This window comes from Danio rerio, chromosome 17 (genome assembly GCF_052040795.2).
Source record: "Danio rerio strain M-AB ecotype USA chromosome 17, GRCz13ab, whole genome shotgun sequence".
NCBI lineage: Eukaryota > Metazoa > Chordata > Actinopteri > Cypriniformes > Danionidae > Danio > Danio rerio.
Window position 1 is genome coordinate 45,347,501 of NC_141037.1, and position 15,737 is coordinate 45,363,237.

Below are 15,737 nucleotides of genomic sequence, written 5' to 3' on the forward strand. Positions count from 1 at the left end.
TGTCACTACATTTTCGAAATGTACACTATTTAAATACCAATACTGTATGTACATTTAAGGTAATTTATTTATAATTTATTTTATTATTTTTATACTACACTCCAAAAATCTGTTACTCTAAAAGATGTACGATATGAGTGTCAAAATGGATGGATTTAAGAAGGGATGGATGAGATCAGAAATCAAAACCTAAATACAGTATGACACTGAAAGTGTACCATTAATATTTTGGGGTGATATGATCATATTTTCTAGACCTGGTATAAACTCTGGCAGCTGCATTTTGTACTAGCTGAAGTTTATTAATAGAGGATGCTGGGCAACCAGCAAACAAAGCATTATAGTAATCCAGCCTAAAGCATGAACTAGGTTTTTTGCATCTGAGATGGATAGCATACTTTGTAACTTAACAATATATCTCAGATGAAAGAAGGTGGTTTTTGTGACATGGGAGATATGATTTTCAGAAGTTAGGTTGCTGTCTAATATAACACCCAGATATTTTACAGTAGAGCTAATGCTAACTTTTTATCCCTCTAATTGCAGGCCGAGTTGTGAGATCTGCTGTGTACAGGATTTAGGCCCAATAAGTAATAATTCTGTTTTGTCTGAATTTAAGAGGAGAAAATTGTTGGTCATCCAGTCCTTAACATTTTTAATACGCTTAGCTTAGACAGTTCAGACAATTCATCAGGTTTTTGTTGAAAAATATAATTGAGTATCAATATTGAGTATAATATTTTGGCTTCAACATGCATAATCTGGATTATGTCAGTTCTTTCTGTGATCTATTCCAAGACACTGCTGAATGGTGCTCTGTGGGATGAGTGGTTTCTCAACATCCACTTTCAAGTTTAGAGTGTATTATATTGAACTACTAGAAGTAGTTTTTCACAATCAGTCTGGTCTTGTTAAAAATGCCTGTAAAATATTTTCTGTGGATTTTTATGTTTGTACAAAAACATCAACACTGAACATCTGCTAGAGCAGAAAGGAAGGGAGAAGCATACAGATTTTGAACAAAGCATCGGTGGCCTTCATTCCTAGACCCTGGCCTTCACTCCTTGGTGAAGAAGAAAATGTATAGTGCATTTACACTGCAAGTTGTAGTGCACAGATCGAGTCTTTTGGTCATACCTGATTTTTTTTCGCTCACCTGTTTACATTCACTTCAGACATGCCTTGTATGCGACATCTGTGTTTACACCATTCTTTCACATAAAGTCAATCATCTGGCTTTGCCATGGACCATGGGTGCAATGACTGACCTGAATTCTGGATGCTTTTTGCTTCTTTTCTAAAGTCTCTTTCATACTGGCTTGTGCTGTGTCTTCATGTACAGCCCAAGTTCTCTATGAACCATGCAATTTTTTTATGATGCATCTCCTCAAAAATTACATTCTACTGGCTCTACTTACTTCCATCAATTGCAATATAGGAATATTGTGACGTCGAATGTAACTTGATCCTAAAACAGGTGTGAAACTGATAGAAAATAATCATAACAATCCTAGATTTTTATTTAACACCATCTCTAAATTAGCAAATAATCGGTCATCCTTGGAACAAACTACTCCACCGCAAATTAGTAGTGATGACTTCATGAATTTTTTCAGTAATAAAATAGAAGGCTTTAGACAAAAAATAGGAGATGCCAAACTTTCTGCACCGGCTTATACTCCAAATCCTGTAAATATTTCATTAAATCATAATAATAACCTACACTGCTTCAAAATCATAGAACATGAAGAGTTAGTAAAAATTATAAATAGCTCTAAACCAGCTACGTGTATGCTGGACTCAATTCCAACAAAATTACTGAAAGAGCTGCTTCCTGCTATAGGAGAACCTCTTCTTAACATTATCAACTCTTCTTTATCTATAGGCCATGTTCCAAACTCTTACAAGCTAGCTGTTATTAAGCCAATTATTAAGAAACCGCAACTAGACACCAACAACTTAGCTAACTATAGGACTATTTCAAATCTTCCATTTATGTCTAAAATACTAGAAAAAGTTGTTTCCACTCAATTATGCTCTTTTCTGCAGACGAACAATATTTTTGAAGTGTTTCAGTCAGGTTTCAGGGCTCACCACAGTACAGAAACCGCCTTAGTGAAAATAACCAATGATTTACTCTTAGCTGCTGACCGAGGGTGCGTCTCGCTATTAGTTTTACTCGATCTTAGTGCGGCATTTGATACCATTGACCACAATATCCTCATAAATTGCTTAAAGTCTACAGGTGTCCAGGGACAGGCTCTACAATGGTTTAAGTCATACTTAACTGACCGCTACCAGTTTGTGAATCTTAATGGACAGCCTTCACAAATCTACCCAGTAAAGTATGGGGTGCCTCAAGGATCAGTTTTAGGCCCTTTACTGTTTACAATTTACATGCTACCTCTGGGAGACATTATTAGAAGACATGGGATCAGCTTTCACTGCTATGCAGATGATACTCAATTATATATTTCAACTAAACCTGACGAGACATCTGAACTTTCTAAACTAACTGAATGTATCAAAGACATCAAAGACTGGATGACCAACAATTTTCTTCTCTTAAACTCCGACAAAACAGAATTATTACTTATTGGGCCTAAATCTTGCACACAGCAGATCTCGCAACTCAATTTACAATTAGAAGGATACAAAGTTAGCTTTAGCTCTACTATAAAAGATCTGGGTGTCATATTTGACAGCAATCTAACTTTTAAAACCCATATATCCCATGTCACAAAAACTGCCTTCTTTCATCTGAGAAATATCGCTAAATTACGAAATATGCTATCCATCTCAGATGCAGAAAAGCTATTCCATGCTTTTATGACTTCGAGACTGGATTACTGTAATGCTCTATTTGCTGGCTGCCCAGCATCCTCTATTAACAAACTTCAATTAGTACAAAATGCAGCAGCCAGAGTTCTGACCAGGTCTAGAAAATATGATCATATAACCCCAATTTTATCCTCTCTACACTGGCTGCCTGTTAAGTTTCGTATTGAATTTAAAATATTACTTCTCACCTATAAAGCTCTAAATAATCTAGCTCCTGTTTATCTAACCAACCTTCTGTCTCGCTACAAACCAACTCGCTCTTTAAGATCTCAAAATTCAGGGCTTCTGGTAGTACCTAGAATAGCAAAATCAAGTAAAGGAGGTCGAGCCTTCTCTTTCATGGCTCCTACACTCTGGAATAGCCTTCCTGATAACGTCCGAGGCTCAGACACACTCTCCCAGTTCAAAACTAGATTAAAGACCTATCTGTTTAGTAAAGCATACACTCAATGCATCACCTAGCGGGTTCCACACTGGCTTCTACATCTTGCTTATATACACTATGAACAGCAGCTACGCTAATTATTCTCTTTATTCTCTATTTTCACCTGGGGATACTCATCCCGAGGTCCTCAGATTATGCGGAGTCACTGATTGGATCCAAGACCAGCGACGTGATGATCCCAAGGATTCCATATCCGGGACCAGGCCATATCCTGAGCTGCTGCTGCGCTGATGGTCGTGGGGAGTGGAGAACATGAGTCTGATTCCAGCGACGCTCCAGGGACAGACGAGTCTTCGCTGAGGCTATCTTCCAGCCTAAACCACGACGGATGAAGTTCTGCACAAGACTTTTGGCCAGCGGAGAAATTAAAATGGTCGTGCCCAACTGAGTCTGGTTCTCTCAAGGTTTTTTTTCTTCACTCCCATCAGGTGAAGTTTTTTTTCCCTCTCCGCTGTTGCCACTGCCTCGCATGGTTCAGGATTGGTAGAGCTACGCATCGATGAATTGGCTCTTCAGTGTTTGAACTCTCAGTAATGATTAAATCACACTGAACTGAGCTAAACTGAACTGAACTGAACTTAAACACTAAAACCTGAACCACACTGTTCCAGTTACTGAACCACACTGTTCCAGTTACTATAACCATTTATGTGAAGCTGCTTTGACACAATCTACATTGTAAAAGCGCTATACAAATAAAGCTGAATTGAACTGAATTGAAATGATGCTGTTCAATACAATCCTTTTGTGGAATAGTGATGTAATTAACATGGATGATTGGATTGCATATTTTGACTGTCAGATGTCCAGATATTGGATTGTAACATTTCAGATCACAGAAAAATCAAATTTTAGGCAGATGCATGCAACAATTTGTAATCTGTGTCAGATATGGGAGGAGCCCTTGAGATGTGTCTCTTATATATACAATGTATATGGGAAGTATTCATAGTGCTTCACTTTTTCCCCTTTTTTAATGTTATAGCCTTATTCTAAAATGGATTAAATTCATTTATTTCTTCAATATTGTGCACACAATACCCCATAATTACAATGTGAAAAGGGATTTTATGAAATTGTTGAAAATTTATATAAAAAAATAATAAATAAATAAAAAAACGAAAAATCACATGTACATACTGTAAGTATTCACAGCCTTTGGCTTGAAGCTCTAAATTGAGCTCAGATACATTCTGTTTCCAGTTCCACTCATCATTCTTGAGATGTTTCAGCAGCTTAATTGGAGTTCACTTGTGGTAAATTTAGTTTATTGGACATGATTTGAATAAGCATACTGTTTATATAAAGTCCCGGGGTTGACAGTGCATGTCAAACCACAAACCAAGCATGAAGACAAAGGAATTGTTTGTAAGCCTTCGAGACAGAATTGTCTTGAGGCACAAAGCTGGGGAAGGGTACAAAAAATATCTGCTGCTTGGGGTGGACTGGGACAATAATTCAGGCCGGGAAACTTTTTCAATCTCAGGCCACCTCTGCTGCCATTGTCACCACTACACTACCCTTTTCATATAATTCTCTGAGTGCTAATATTGTACTCTATTGTAACTGTATAATTTATTGTACCATGTAGACTACCAGACAAATTATTAATGAATAAATTAATGAATCCTCAAAAACTCAATAGGCTCAAAACTTTCTGCACACACACTATTTCTACTTCTATTCCATGTATTAGATTTTTGGTTTGCTTGTTTGTTATATAAAAACCTTGACCCTTTAAGATATGATGCAGAAATTCTATTTATTATTATTTTACCTTTTTTTTTATATAAAAACACATGCTGTAGCCTACTGCAGTAAACTAAACGAGACATATTGTTGCTCATTCGCTAATTGTATTTTTTATTTATTTGTATCTACTGTAAGTCAATTTAGATGAAAATGCCCACCTGCCGAATGATTATATATAATTGAAGTCAGAAGTATTAGTCCCCCTTTCATTTTATTTATTTATTTATTTTTAATATTTCCCAAATTATGTTTAACAGAGTAAGGAAATTTTCACAGTATATCTGATAATATTTTTTTCTTCTGAAGAAAGTCTTATTTGTTTTATTTCGGCTAGAATAAAAGCAGTTTTTATACAAACCATCATTATACAATAACTTGCCTAATTACCCTAACCTGCCTAGATAACCTATTTAACCTAGTTAAGCCTTTAAATGTCACTATAAGCTGTATAGAAGTGTCTTGAAGAATATCTAGTCTAATATTATTTACTGTCATCATGGCAAAGATAAAGCAAATCAGTTATTAGAAATGAGTTATTAAAACCATTATCATTAGAAATGTGTTGAAGAAGTTTGCACTTCGTTCAACAGATATTAGGGAACAAAATAAACAGGGGTGCTAATAATTCAGGGGGGCTAATAATTCTGACCTCAACTGTAAATGTGTTGTATTCTGATCAACCTGCTCCCTTGATTGCAAACCTAGTTGTGATTTTGCTGCATTTTTCTGCTTCTATGGCCAGGGCTTTCTTTTATTTCATTCGCTCCCTCTCTGCTCCTCCTTTCCGTTTCCACTCCGTTTTTTTGCAGGACTGACTCGAAATTGTAGTTGGTATAAGTTCTGTGCAAATAGCTAATCAGGCAGTACATCGCTAAAATGATTGGACGTATGGTGATCGCGATCGACTGATTCGTGGTTTGAGGTGTCCATCAAGCTGCAAGCAGCATATGGCATGTCGAGGTAAGGTAGTTGATCGCACAGCGGCAGGCCAGACTGAACGTCAGGCCACCAGGAAATGTCCCGGTGCTCCCGATGGCCAGTCCGCCCCTGTCTGCTGCTCTGAAAGTTTCAATGAGCACAGTGGCCTCCATCATTCATAAGAGGAAGATGTTTGGACTCTTCCTAGAGCTGGCCGGCCATCTAAGCTGAGTGATCAGGGGAGAAGGGCCTTAGTCAGGGAGGTGATCAATAACCTAATGGTCACTCTGTCTAAGCTGCAGCGTTCTTCAGTGGAGAGAGAAGAACCTTACAGAAGGACAAACATCTGTGCTGCAATCTACTAATCAGACCAGTATGGTAGAGTAGCCTGATGGAAGTCACTCCCTTGCCTGGAATTTGCCAAACGGCATCTGAAGGACTCTTAATAAACACAATTTTCTGGTCTGTTGAGACTAAAATGGAACTCTTTGGAGTGAATGCCAGGTTTTATGTTTGAAGTAAACCAGGCACCGCTCATCACCAGGCTAATACCATCCCTACAGTGAAGCATGGTGGTTGCAGCATCATGCTGTGGGGATGTTTTTTAGCAGCAGGAATTAGAAGACTAGTCAGGATAGAGGGAAAAATAATGCAGCTATGTACAGAGACATCCTGAATGAAAGCCTGCTTCAGAGTGCTCTTGATCTCAGACTGGGATGATGGTTTATCTTCCAGCAGAACAATGACCCAAAGCACACCGCAAAAATATCAATGAAGTGGCTTTACAACAACTTGGTAAATGTCCTTCAGTGACCCAGCCAGAGCCCACATCTAAATCCTATTGAACATCTCTGGAGAGATATGGAAATGCCTGTACACCATCACTTTGCATTCAACCTGATAGAGCTTAAGAGGTACTGCAAAGAGTAATAGGCAAAACTTCTCAAACACAGATGTGCCAATCTTGTGGCATCATATTCAAAAAGACTTAAGGCTGTAATTGCTGCCAAAGGTGCATCAACAAAGTATTAAGCAAAGGATGTGAATACTGATGTACATGTGATTTTCAGGTTTTTTTTTGTTTTAATAAATTTGCAACTATTAAAAAAAATATTTTTTCACATTGTCATTATGGTGTATTGTGTGTAGAATGTTGAGGAAATAAATGAATTTAATCCATTATGCATATAATGGAGGAATAAGGCTGTAACAAAAAAACAAAAAAAATGTGGAAAAAGTGAAGCGCTATAAATGAATTCTTTCAGGATGCACTATATATGTATGTATGTATTTATGTATGTATATATGGACCCCATTTTGCCTTCAAAACTGCGTCAATCCTTCATGGCATAGATTCAACAATGTACTGGAAAATTCATCAGAGATTTTGTCAGGTCCATATTGACATGATGGCATTATACAGTTGCTGCAAATTTATCTGCTGCACATCCATGATTCAACCTAGTAACTTTTGTTGTTAGTAGTTTGAAACAACATACTGTATTGTCTGAGTTGTATATTATGGTACAAAGAATGTTTCAATGAACTGTTTCTAGAAATAACAGTAATTTTACTAATCTTTCCACTAACATTTTTAGATGATGGAAAGATCTTCATGGAACCTTCAATGTCAATAAAAAACCTTTAATTTTAAGAATGTATATACCATTTTATTTTGTATTCAAAGCTTTCATTCAAGATACCATATAAAGAGCCCTGCATATCTATTCCTATACTATGAAAGGCAAAATGATTGTGGAATGTTGATGATACAACTCAGTTCTTGTATACATGGTCATTGCACAGTTGACGTTGGATGCTTTCTTCCATTATATCTTTTCAGAATGAGATTTTGAACTTTCTGCAACTTTTCAGCTGCACTATTAAAGTTTTTTAAGGCCAGATACAATGACACGATTCATCTTATTCCTGTAAGATCTTGAAAATATTTGTGCAGAAGACTATTGTAATGGCATATAATTGTCAATCATATCCACAAAGCTTTTGCCACTCACGTTTTGTCAGAGAGTCGTCATGTGCACATGGTAATCATTATTAACTCTCTCTCTCTTTCTCACACTCCCTGTCTCTGCTTCTGAGTGTGTCTGTAAGGCAGTTAAAGGTTCTTCTCTTTTGAGGCCAGGGTACGCTCCTGCTCTTCTCCAGGTAGAACGGCTGTACAATAAAACACATGACCATGGTTTTAAGGAGGTTGTAAGGCTCTCCTTGAACCATACATCACCCTAGAGACACACGCTACCCATCTGTGTTTTCTGAAGCCTTTAATTAACACATCCCAAAAAAAAGAAAGAGGAGCAAAAAAATTCAATGTCCTCTCCACAGATGGGCAGCCAAATTTCAGGACAATTATTCTGTAAATATACTCTTTATACTCTGCCTTTGAGGGCAATTAGCATTTTTCTGTGTGGAGGTGAAACTTTGCTCAAAAGCGGTCAAGATGACAATTTCAAATGAAAGATTAAAATCTATTTAGAAAGGAAATAAGATTTGCGTCCCCATTCTGTTATAATGAAAAGGCGCTTTTAGAAGATGATATCTATTGAAAAATAAAATGTCAAGGGCAGAAGGAGAATTCAAGCAACCTTAATTGGCCATCTCTTTTTTTTTATAAGAGATAAACTTGAGCACTCCCTGATGTCCCAACCACATTTGGTGTTCAATAAAGAAAAACACTCTTGTGTGATGAAAACAATGGTTATAAAACACCTTTAATAGGGCATTTGTATAACTCTACAATATAACTCTCTAACCAATCTATTGTGGTTGCCAAATGTTACATGTAAAAAGTAAAAAGCCAAGCTGTAGTGAATGCAACATCTTTAATCCTTTTCAGAAAAAAAGATTTCATAATCAGAAACTTCCGGTTTGTGTTTTGTTGATAGACCTGTATGCTTATTTTACCAATTTAGATTTGATTAAAAAAACAATCAAACATATATTTTTTTACTTTTTGAATTCCAAAACAACAAGCAGCTGTTTATTTGAAAACTGATCAGAGAATGGAATGAAATATACTACAGGGCCTCTAATCAGGACTTTGCAGTGTTTGAATATAAAACACATTGGTTGAGTTAACAGGTGCATATATTGGCTTTGGCTAAAAAAAGACTGCACCAATGCATGGGATGAGAGTTGGTAGCACAAAGCAATAAGGGAACATCAGCATAAACACTTTCCTTGAGGAATTGTGTGATGTATACAGTATATTTTGTTATACTCTTTATATCTATCATATAATGTTGAGAAACTAATAATGGAGGAAAAACTGACCAATGAGAAAACAGTGGAGTGATAACACCACTGCTTTGGCTGTAGTGCTGCCACCTAGTGGCAAGAGTACAACTATGCTTCAGGCCTGCAGGACTGCAAAAGTATAGGCAAAGTGCTGTATGCAGCACCATGTCTCAACATGATGTAATTATTTCTTTTATCCACAGGTCACAGGCTGCTACATTCTCATTGGCCAACATCTAATGGGCCATTATTTGAATAAATGGGGGTAACAGGGTGGGGCTGGTGACCCTCGTCAGTGCCATGAGCCTCTCCATATTGGCACACCTGCTGAGACAAGGTAACGTTTATCGGTGACACCTTCCAGAGCGCAAAGAGAAAAGAGACCCAATGTGGCTGTCAAGGTCAGGGCTCCAGGTCCAGCCTGGCCTCGTCACATCCCCAATCCATCCATTTTTCTGAAGCCACGCTCTTCTGGTTGCCTGGCTACCAACTAATAAAGGTGGCGAAGCGTGGCATCATGGAAAACAGAGGTAAGATGTTGACTTTGAGATAAGTACCTCTTGAAATTAAACAGTACCATCACATCACATTCTAAATAGCATTTTCAGAGGTGAACTTTCAATGGCCCATAAGCTGAAAGGGGGTAAAATCGGTGTGTTCAGCAACTCACACAATAACTCACATTTGCATAGCAGTTAGGTTAGTTAAAAGCAAATGCTTATTAATGTTTTAATTATACAGAGGGAATGGGACAATATCATTATTCTTGTTTTTGGCCATTTTTCTAGTGTTTGAGAGTGTGTGCATGTGTGCTTGAGGCTGGAGCACTTGGATGCCTCTTTATTAAAGTAAACAAAAAGATAATTATGTGTTCTCCTCAATAAACGGTAGGGTACTCACAAATCACGATGGAAATGGTAACTGGAGGGGAAATGGCTCTCAGTGTACACTGTGTCTGTTCCTTTCTCTCTCAGTGGTGTAAAGGTCAAGGGTGAGGAAAATGTTTTGATGGCACTTATTATAACCAATCACATCTGACACAAAGTGACTCACATTGAGCAAGCGCCTCGAAGTGACTCTGTTGGGGCCGGAGCGAACTTTATCAACCCACACACGGTCTGTGCGCTTCGCCCACTACTAAGAACTCAATAGTCAAAGGGAGGAAAAGATAAAACCTTTTCTCAGAAGAAAAGAAACATATTTTATTAGTTTTTCAAATATCAAAATGAAAATAAATAAATAAATAAATAAACTAAATTCAGTACAATAGCCAAAAAAAAAAAAAAAAAAATAAAATAACATAAATTGAAAACATTTTGAAATAAAGATAGCACTGTGTGCTTTAATACATTCTATTTTTTTACTGTCTGTCAAAAATGTTTGGCACATTACACAAATGTGCATTATTATATCTTTTTTTTTTTTGGTTCAACCTTTATAAATACATTATTAGGAGTATTTATAATAATATAAGTAATAATAAGTAATAATAATATAAGTTCATATTGAAGACTAAAGCCACATTTTTACCAACACAATGCAGGGATTACATCAAAAGGCCAAACAACAAAAATCATATTATTTAAATGAATTTAATATAATTATGTTTTTGTTAAATGTATGAGACTAATATATATATATATATATATATATATATATATATATATATATATATATATATATATATATATATATATATATATATATATATATATATATATCCTAAAAAATGGTTGCCTTACAATTTTGAGTTTTTTTACAGTTAATATAACATCATTTTAAAATCTGTTGTGTACATGCAGTGTCAGAATAAGAATGAATGAGGTGCAATATATATATATATATATATATATATATATATATATATATATATATATATATACACATACATACTGATATTGCTTTCACTACATTACTAGCAATCTAATACTTTCACTAGTATTACTTACAATCAATTGGAAAAGATTAAATACATGATCTGAGGCTTGAAATGCAAGTTTCTCGACAAATGGTCCTTTTTATGAAATACTTTGAAGAACTCCCTGGCCTTTAACATAATGTAGCAAAAACTCTCACAACTCAAACATATTGACTAAACAAACATGAGACAATGACTTCCCTCACCTTTTTTTTTGAATATTCCCTTTTTTTGGATGTTGCCAAGCCTCTCATGTTAAATCATGTAAAATAATATGAACTGAACAAACATGGGACACTTTGTTTCCTCACTGTCAACTCAGTAAGTCTGGAATTATATATATATATATATATATATATATATATATATATATATATATATATATATATATATATATATATATATATATATATATATATATATATATATATATTAGTGGGCAAACCAACAAAAGCAGCAAGGGATCAAATACTTTTTACTCTCACTGTATATATATATTATAACGCCCTGAATTATCAGAGCCCCTGTTTATTTTTTCCCCAATTTCAGTTTAATGAATAGAAGATTTCTTCTATCTTCTATACAAACTAAACATAATAGTTTTAATAACTGATTTCTAATAACTGTTTTATTTTGTCTTTGCCATGATCAAAGTAAATACTATTTTTACCAGATATTTTTCAAGACACTTCTTTACAGCTTAAAGTGACATTTAAAGGCTTAACTAGGTTAATTAGGTTAACTGGGCAGGTTAGGATAATTAGGCAAGTTATTAACGATGATTTGTTCTGTAGACAATTGAAAAAAATTGCTTAAAGGGGCTAATAATTTTGTCCATAAAATCGTGATTAAATAATTAGTACTTGCTTTTATTCTAGCCGAAATAAAACAAATAAGAACTTCTCCAGAAGAAAAGATATTATCAGACATGCTGTGAAAATGTCCTTGCCCTGTTAAACATAATTTGGGAAATATATATATATATATATATATATATATATATATATATATATATATATATATATATATATATATATATATATATATATATATATATATATATATATATTCTAATTGGGGCTAATAGTTCTGAATCCAGTCCTTATTTGATTTTTTTTTTTCTCAAAATTCTACAAACAAGACTGGATAATGACAATAAGTATGATGTTTGCTTCAAACATTTGCAAATTTATTACAAATAAAACAAATAAAATAGTACATATATACATTTGCTATCAAGCATTCACAGACTTTGCATTGACACTCAATTTGCTCTCAAGGGCTCCTGTTTCCGATCATCTTTGAGATGTTTCTACAGCTTGATTGGGGCCCACCTGTGGTAAATTCAGTCATCATTGAGAAAGGTACAACTCTATCTACATAAGCCAAGGGTGTCTAAACTCGGTCCTGGGGGGCAGGTGCAAAGTTTAGCTCCAACTTCCTCCAACACAACTGCCTGGAAGTCTAGTATACCTAGAAAGAGCTTGATTAGCTGATTCAGGTATGTTTAATTGGGGTTGGAACTAAAATATGCAGAACACTGGCTCTCCAGAACCGAGATTGGACACCCCTGACATAAGGCATGGATTTCAATTTATTGTGTGTAGACCTCTGAGACTTTGCAGTGAGAAATTGCACTGACGCACAGATCTGAGGAAGAGTGCATAAAAATCTGCATAAGGTCCCAATGTGCACAGTGGACTCCTTCATCCTTAAGCGAAAAAAGTTTGAAACCACAAAAACTCTTCTTAGAGCAAAACTGAGCTTAACAGGAGAAGAGCCTTGGTCAGGGAGCTGACTATGATGCTGAAGGTCACTTTAACACTTTACCAGTGTTTTTTCGAGGGTCGAGGAGAATCATTTTGCAGCTTTCTACCAATATGGCACAATCGCCTAGAAGGAGACACCTATCAGTAAAAGGCACATGACAGCCCACTTAAACCTGAAGAAATATCAGGCCATTAGAAACAAAACTCTCTAATCTGATGAAACAAAGATTAATACATTTGGCCTGAGTGGCAAGTGTCATGTCTGGAGGAAAGCAGGCACTCCTCATTACACTCTGGCCAAAACCATCACTACAATAATGCTTAGATGGTGGTAGCAGTATGAAGCATCATACTCAAAAAGTAGATAAATAAGTAAACTGGAAGTACATTAAAAAAAAAAAAATTCACATTGCCATTTTGGTGTTTTCTTTGTAGCATTTTGGTAAAATAATTAATTGAATGCATTTTTAAAAAGACTAACACAACAAAATGTGGAAAAACTGAATACTAATGTGCCATAGAACAAAACCAATTATCCAATATATTTCTCATTACCCTTTCTAGAACCCAATTGAAAAATTATTATTCATGATTGTGACATCATTACTGCACCACTGGAATATAAAAAAATGTTACAAATATTCCAAAAAAAGATTCTGTAGCACTGATTAAATTGTTCTAATGTTTAATTTTGTAAAATTTACTACACAAAATGCAGTGCAGTGTTTATAAAAATACAATAGAACGTTTGGAACCCATAAGGTTCAGACGTCAGTATATTATATAAATTCCCACCTCTCCCACGCTAAGCCTTCCCTCACCTGTCCTGGAACCCTTTGAGGGTGATGTCATTAGTAGGGTGCACTAACTGCCTGAGGCGATGCAATTAAGAGGATGAAAACACCCGGACCAAAGTCTGTGTACATAGAGAGAGACTTAGGACAATGGGCAGGGCAAGCCCTATTCAGGCCCAAGTTCCTCAAGCACTGGCCAGAGGTCTTCACCAAGCACCAAGAAGGACTTTCAAGAGGGGTGCTTAGGTGAAAAGAGTATGGTTTATGTTGGGATGTGTATATGTATGACTAGGGAGGTGGACAGAGGGTGTTGCTAGGCTGTTGCAAAGTGGCTCTGAAGGGCCCAACTCTTGTTGTTTGTGCAAATTGATGTGTCAGGCCATTATGCTGAATGACATCTCAAAAGACGGCCGATGGGGGTGAGCTGAGACCCGCTCCTGCTGCTGAAAAACACACACAAGCTGGGATAGATTGCAAAAATCTAATTGCAAGTGTATCAGCTGTTTTGATCAACATCAGTGATGTTACATTTATCGCTTGTATCAGAAATATCTCTTTTTATTACATATGACATTTCTGGAAATCTTTGGTGCAAACAGGAATGCAAAAGGAGAAGTATTAGCGTAGTGGCTGTTCACAGCATTCCAGGCAAATATGATCATATGATTGTTTCATCAGATATAATTGTACAGTGAGATTAAATGTGAGAAGCTTACAGCCTTCTACAAACTGCAAATTTAGAGAACTTAAAAGACCATTACAAATCACATTGTTAGACAGGTATAATAAAAGTGTTTAACATTGAATCTCTTACATTCTTTAGTTACTCTTTATTTTTTTCACAGCGATGCCACAGAAGAACTATTTTGAAAAACCTTTCAGTGATTAGTTCATCATTGACAAACCATGCACATGTTTTCAGTAATAAACAGTAATTTATTTTATCTAATTCAGTTATCAACACAATTCAACTTCCATCACCTATGAAACAAAGAGAAAAGAGTCAGTTTAAGATAATTTGCCCTTGAGGTTTGAGCTCTGGTTTTCTAGTTTGAGCTCACAATGGCCCTGCTTCATCTGCTGCCCAGGTGTTACATCGAATCCACCCTACACGTTGTTTCTTCATCCCACATTTTGACATTAGCATTTTTTCATTAACAAGACACTCTTATCATTCAAATTGTAGATTATCACTTGTCCTATAGCAACACAGGTTGCCCTTGACAACAAAGATGAGCCGTCTGGTAGATGAAGGCTACAGTGCTTTATCCAGCTTTCAACACACCAGTTTATCAAATAGATTAACCTAGAAACTGCAAATACTACATCGATTAAATTTACATTCCTAAATGAATCGAATGAACGAATGAATGAAACGTTTTCTTTTTCACCAAATAATGAAAAAAAAAAAACAACAAGAAAAGTGTTCTTCTGTCGACTGAAAATTATCCTTTGTTTACGAAAATATTTATTTTTAGGTGTTGCAGCTTTCTTTGGAAAGCTAAACACGAAAGTGGATCTCTTCTATTTGGTGCAATGGGCTGGTAAAACTTTATTTGATGGTCCCTATTGCACATTTTGTTGACTAAAAGTTGCATTGCGACTACATGCCAGTTACTTCTCATTAGAGTATTAGTAGACTATCTGCTTAATGTCTGCTGATATCGCTCCAACATATTTAACTGACTATAAGAAACTTTGCAAGTACATGTCAACTTACACTAACCCTAACCTAACAGTCTACATATAATCTATTGAGAATTAGTTTGCATACAGATGCAATGTAACGCTCTGGTTACTAAAGTAACCCTCATTCCCCAAGGAGGGGAACGGAAATGCTATTAGTGGATTTATTTATTAATCCACGAATGGGGATTTCGTTTCAGAAAGCCAATTGTCTGAAAGAGTATATAACGGGCCAATGAAATGCCAAATGAGTTGGCAGCGTAAGCTTGCACACTTGGAACTTATTGCCAATTAGCTCTGCATATAAGGACAGGGAAAGCAAGGAAACGCCATCCTTTTAAGCTGAAGAGACTAACACT

At 35.8% G+C, this 15,737-nt stretch overlaps 1 long non-coding RNA gene across 1 annotated transcript in view; it reads left to right on the forward strand.

The window, feature by feature from the left end:
* The window catches only part of LOC141378380 (uncharacterized), a 19,168-nt gene extending 4,076 nt beyond the window's left edge, over nucleotides 1-15,092 (forward strand). Inside the window, exons 2-3 of the long non-coding RNA XR_015513730.1 lie at nucleotides 9,415-9,741; nucleotides 12,410-15,092. This is a non-coding gene — a long non-coding RNA (uncharacterized LOC141378380). The remainder of the gene's footprint in view (nucleotides 1-9,414; nucleotides 9,742-12,409) is intronic.
* The last annotated feature ends 645 nt before the right edge of the window (nucleotides 15,093-15,737 follow it).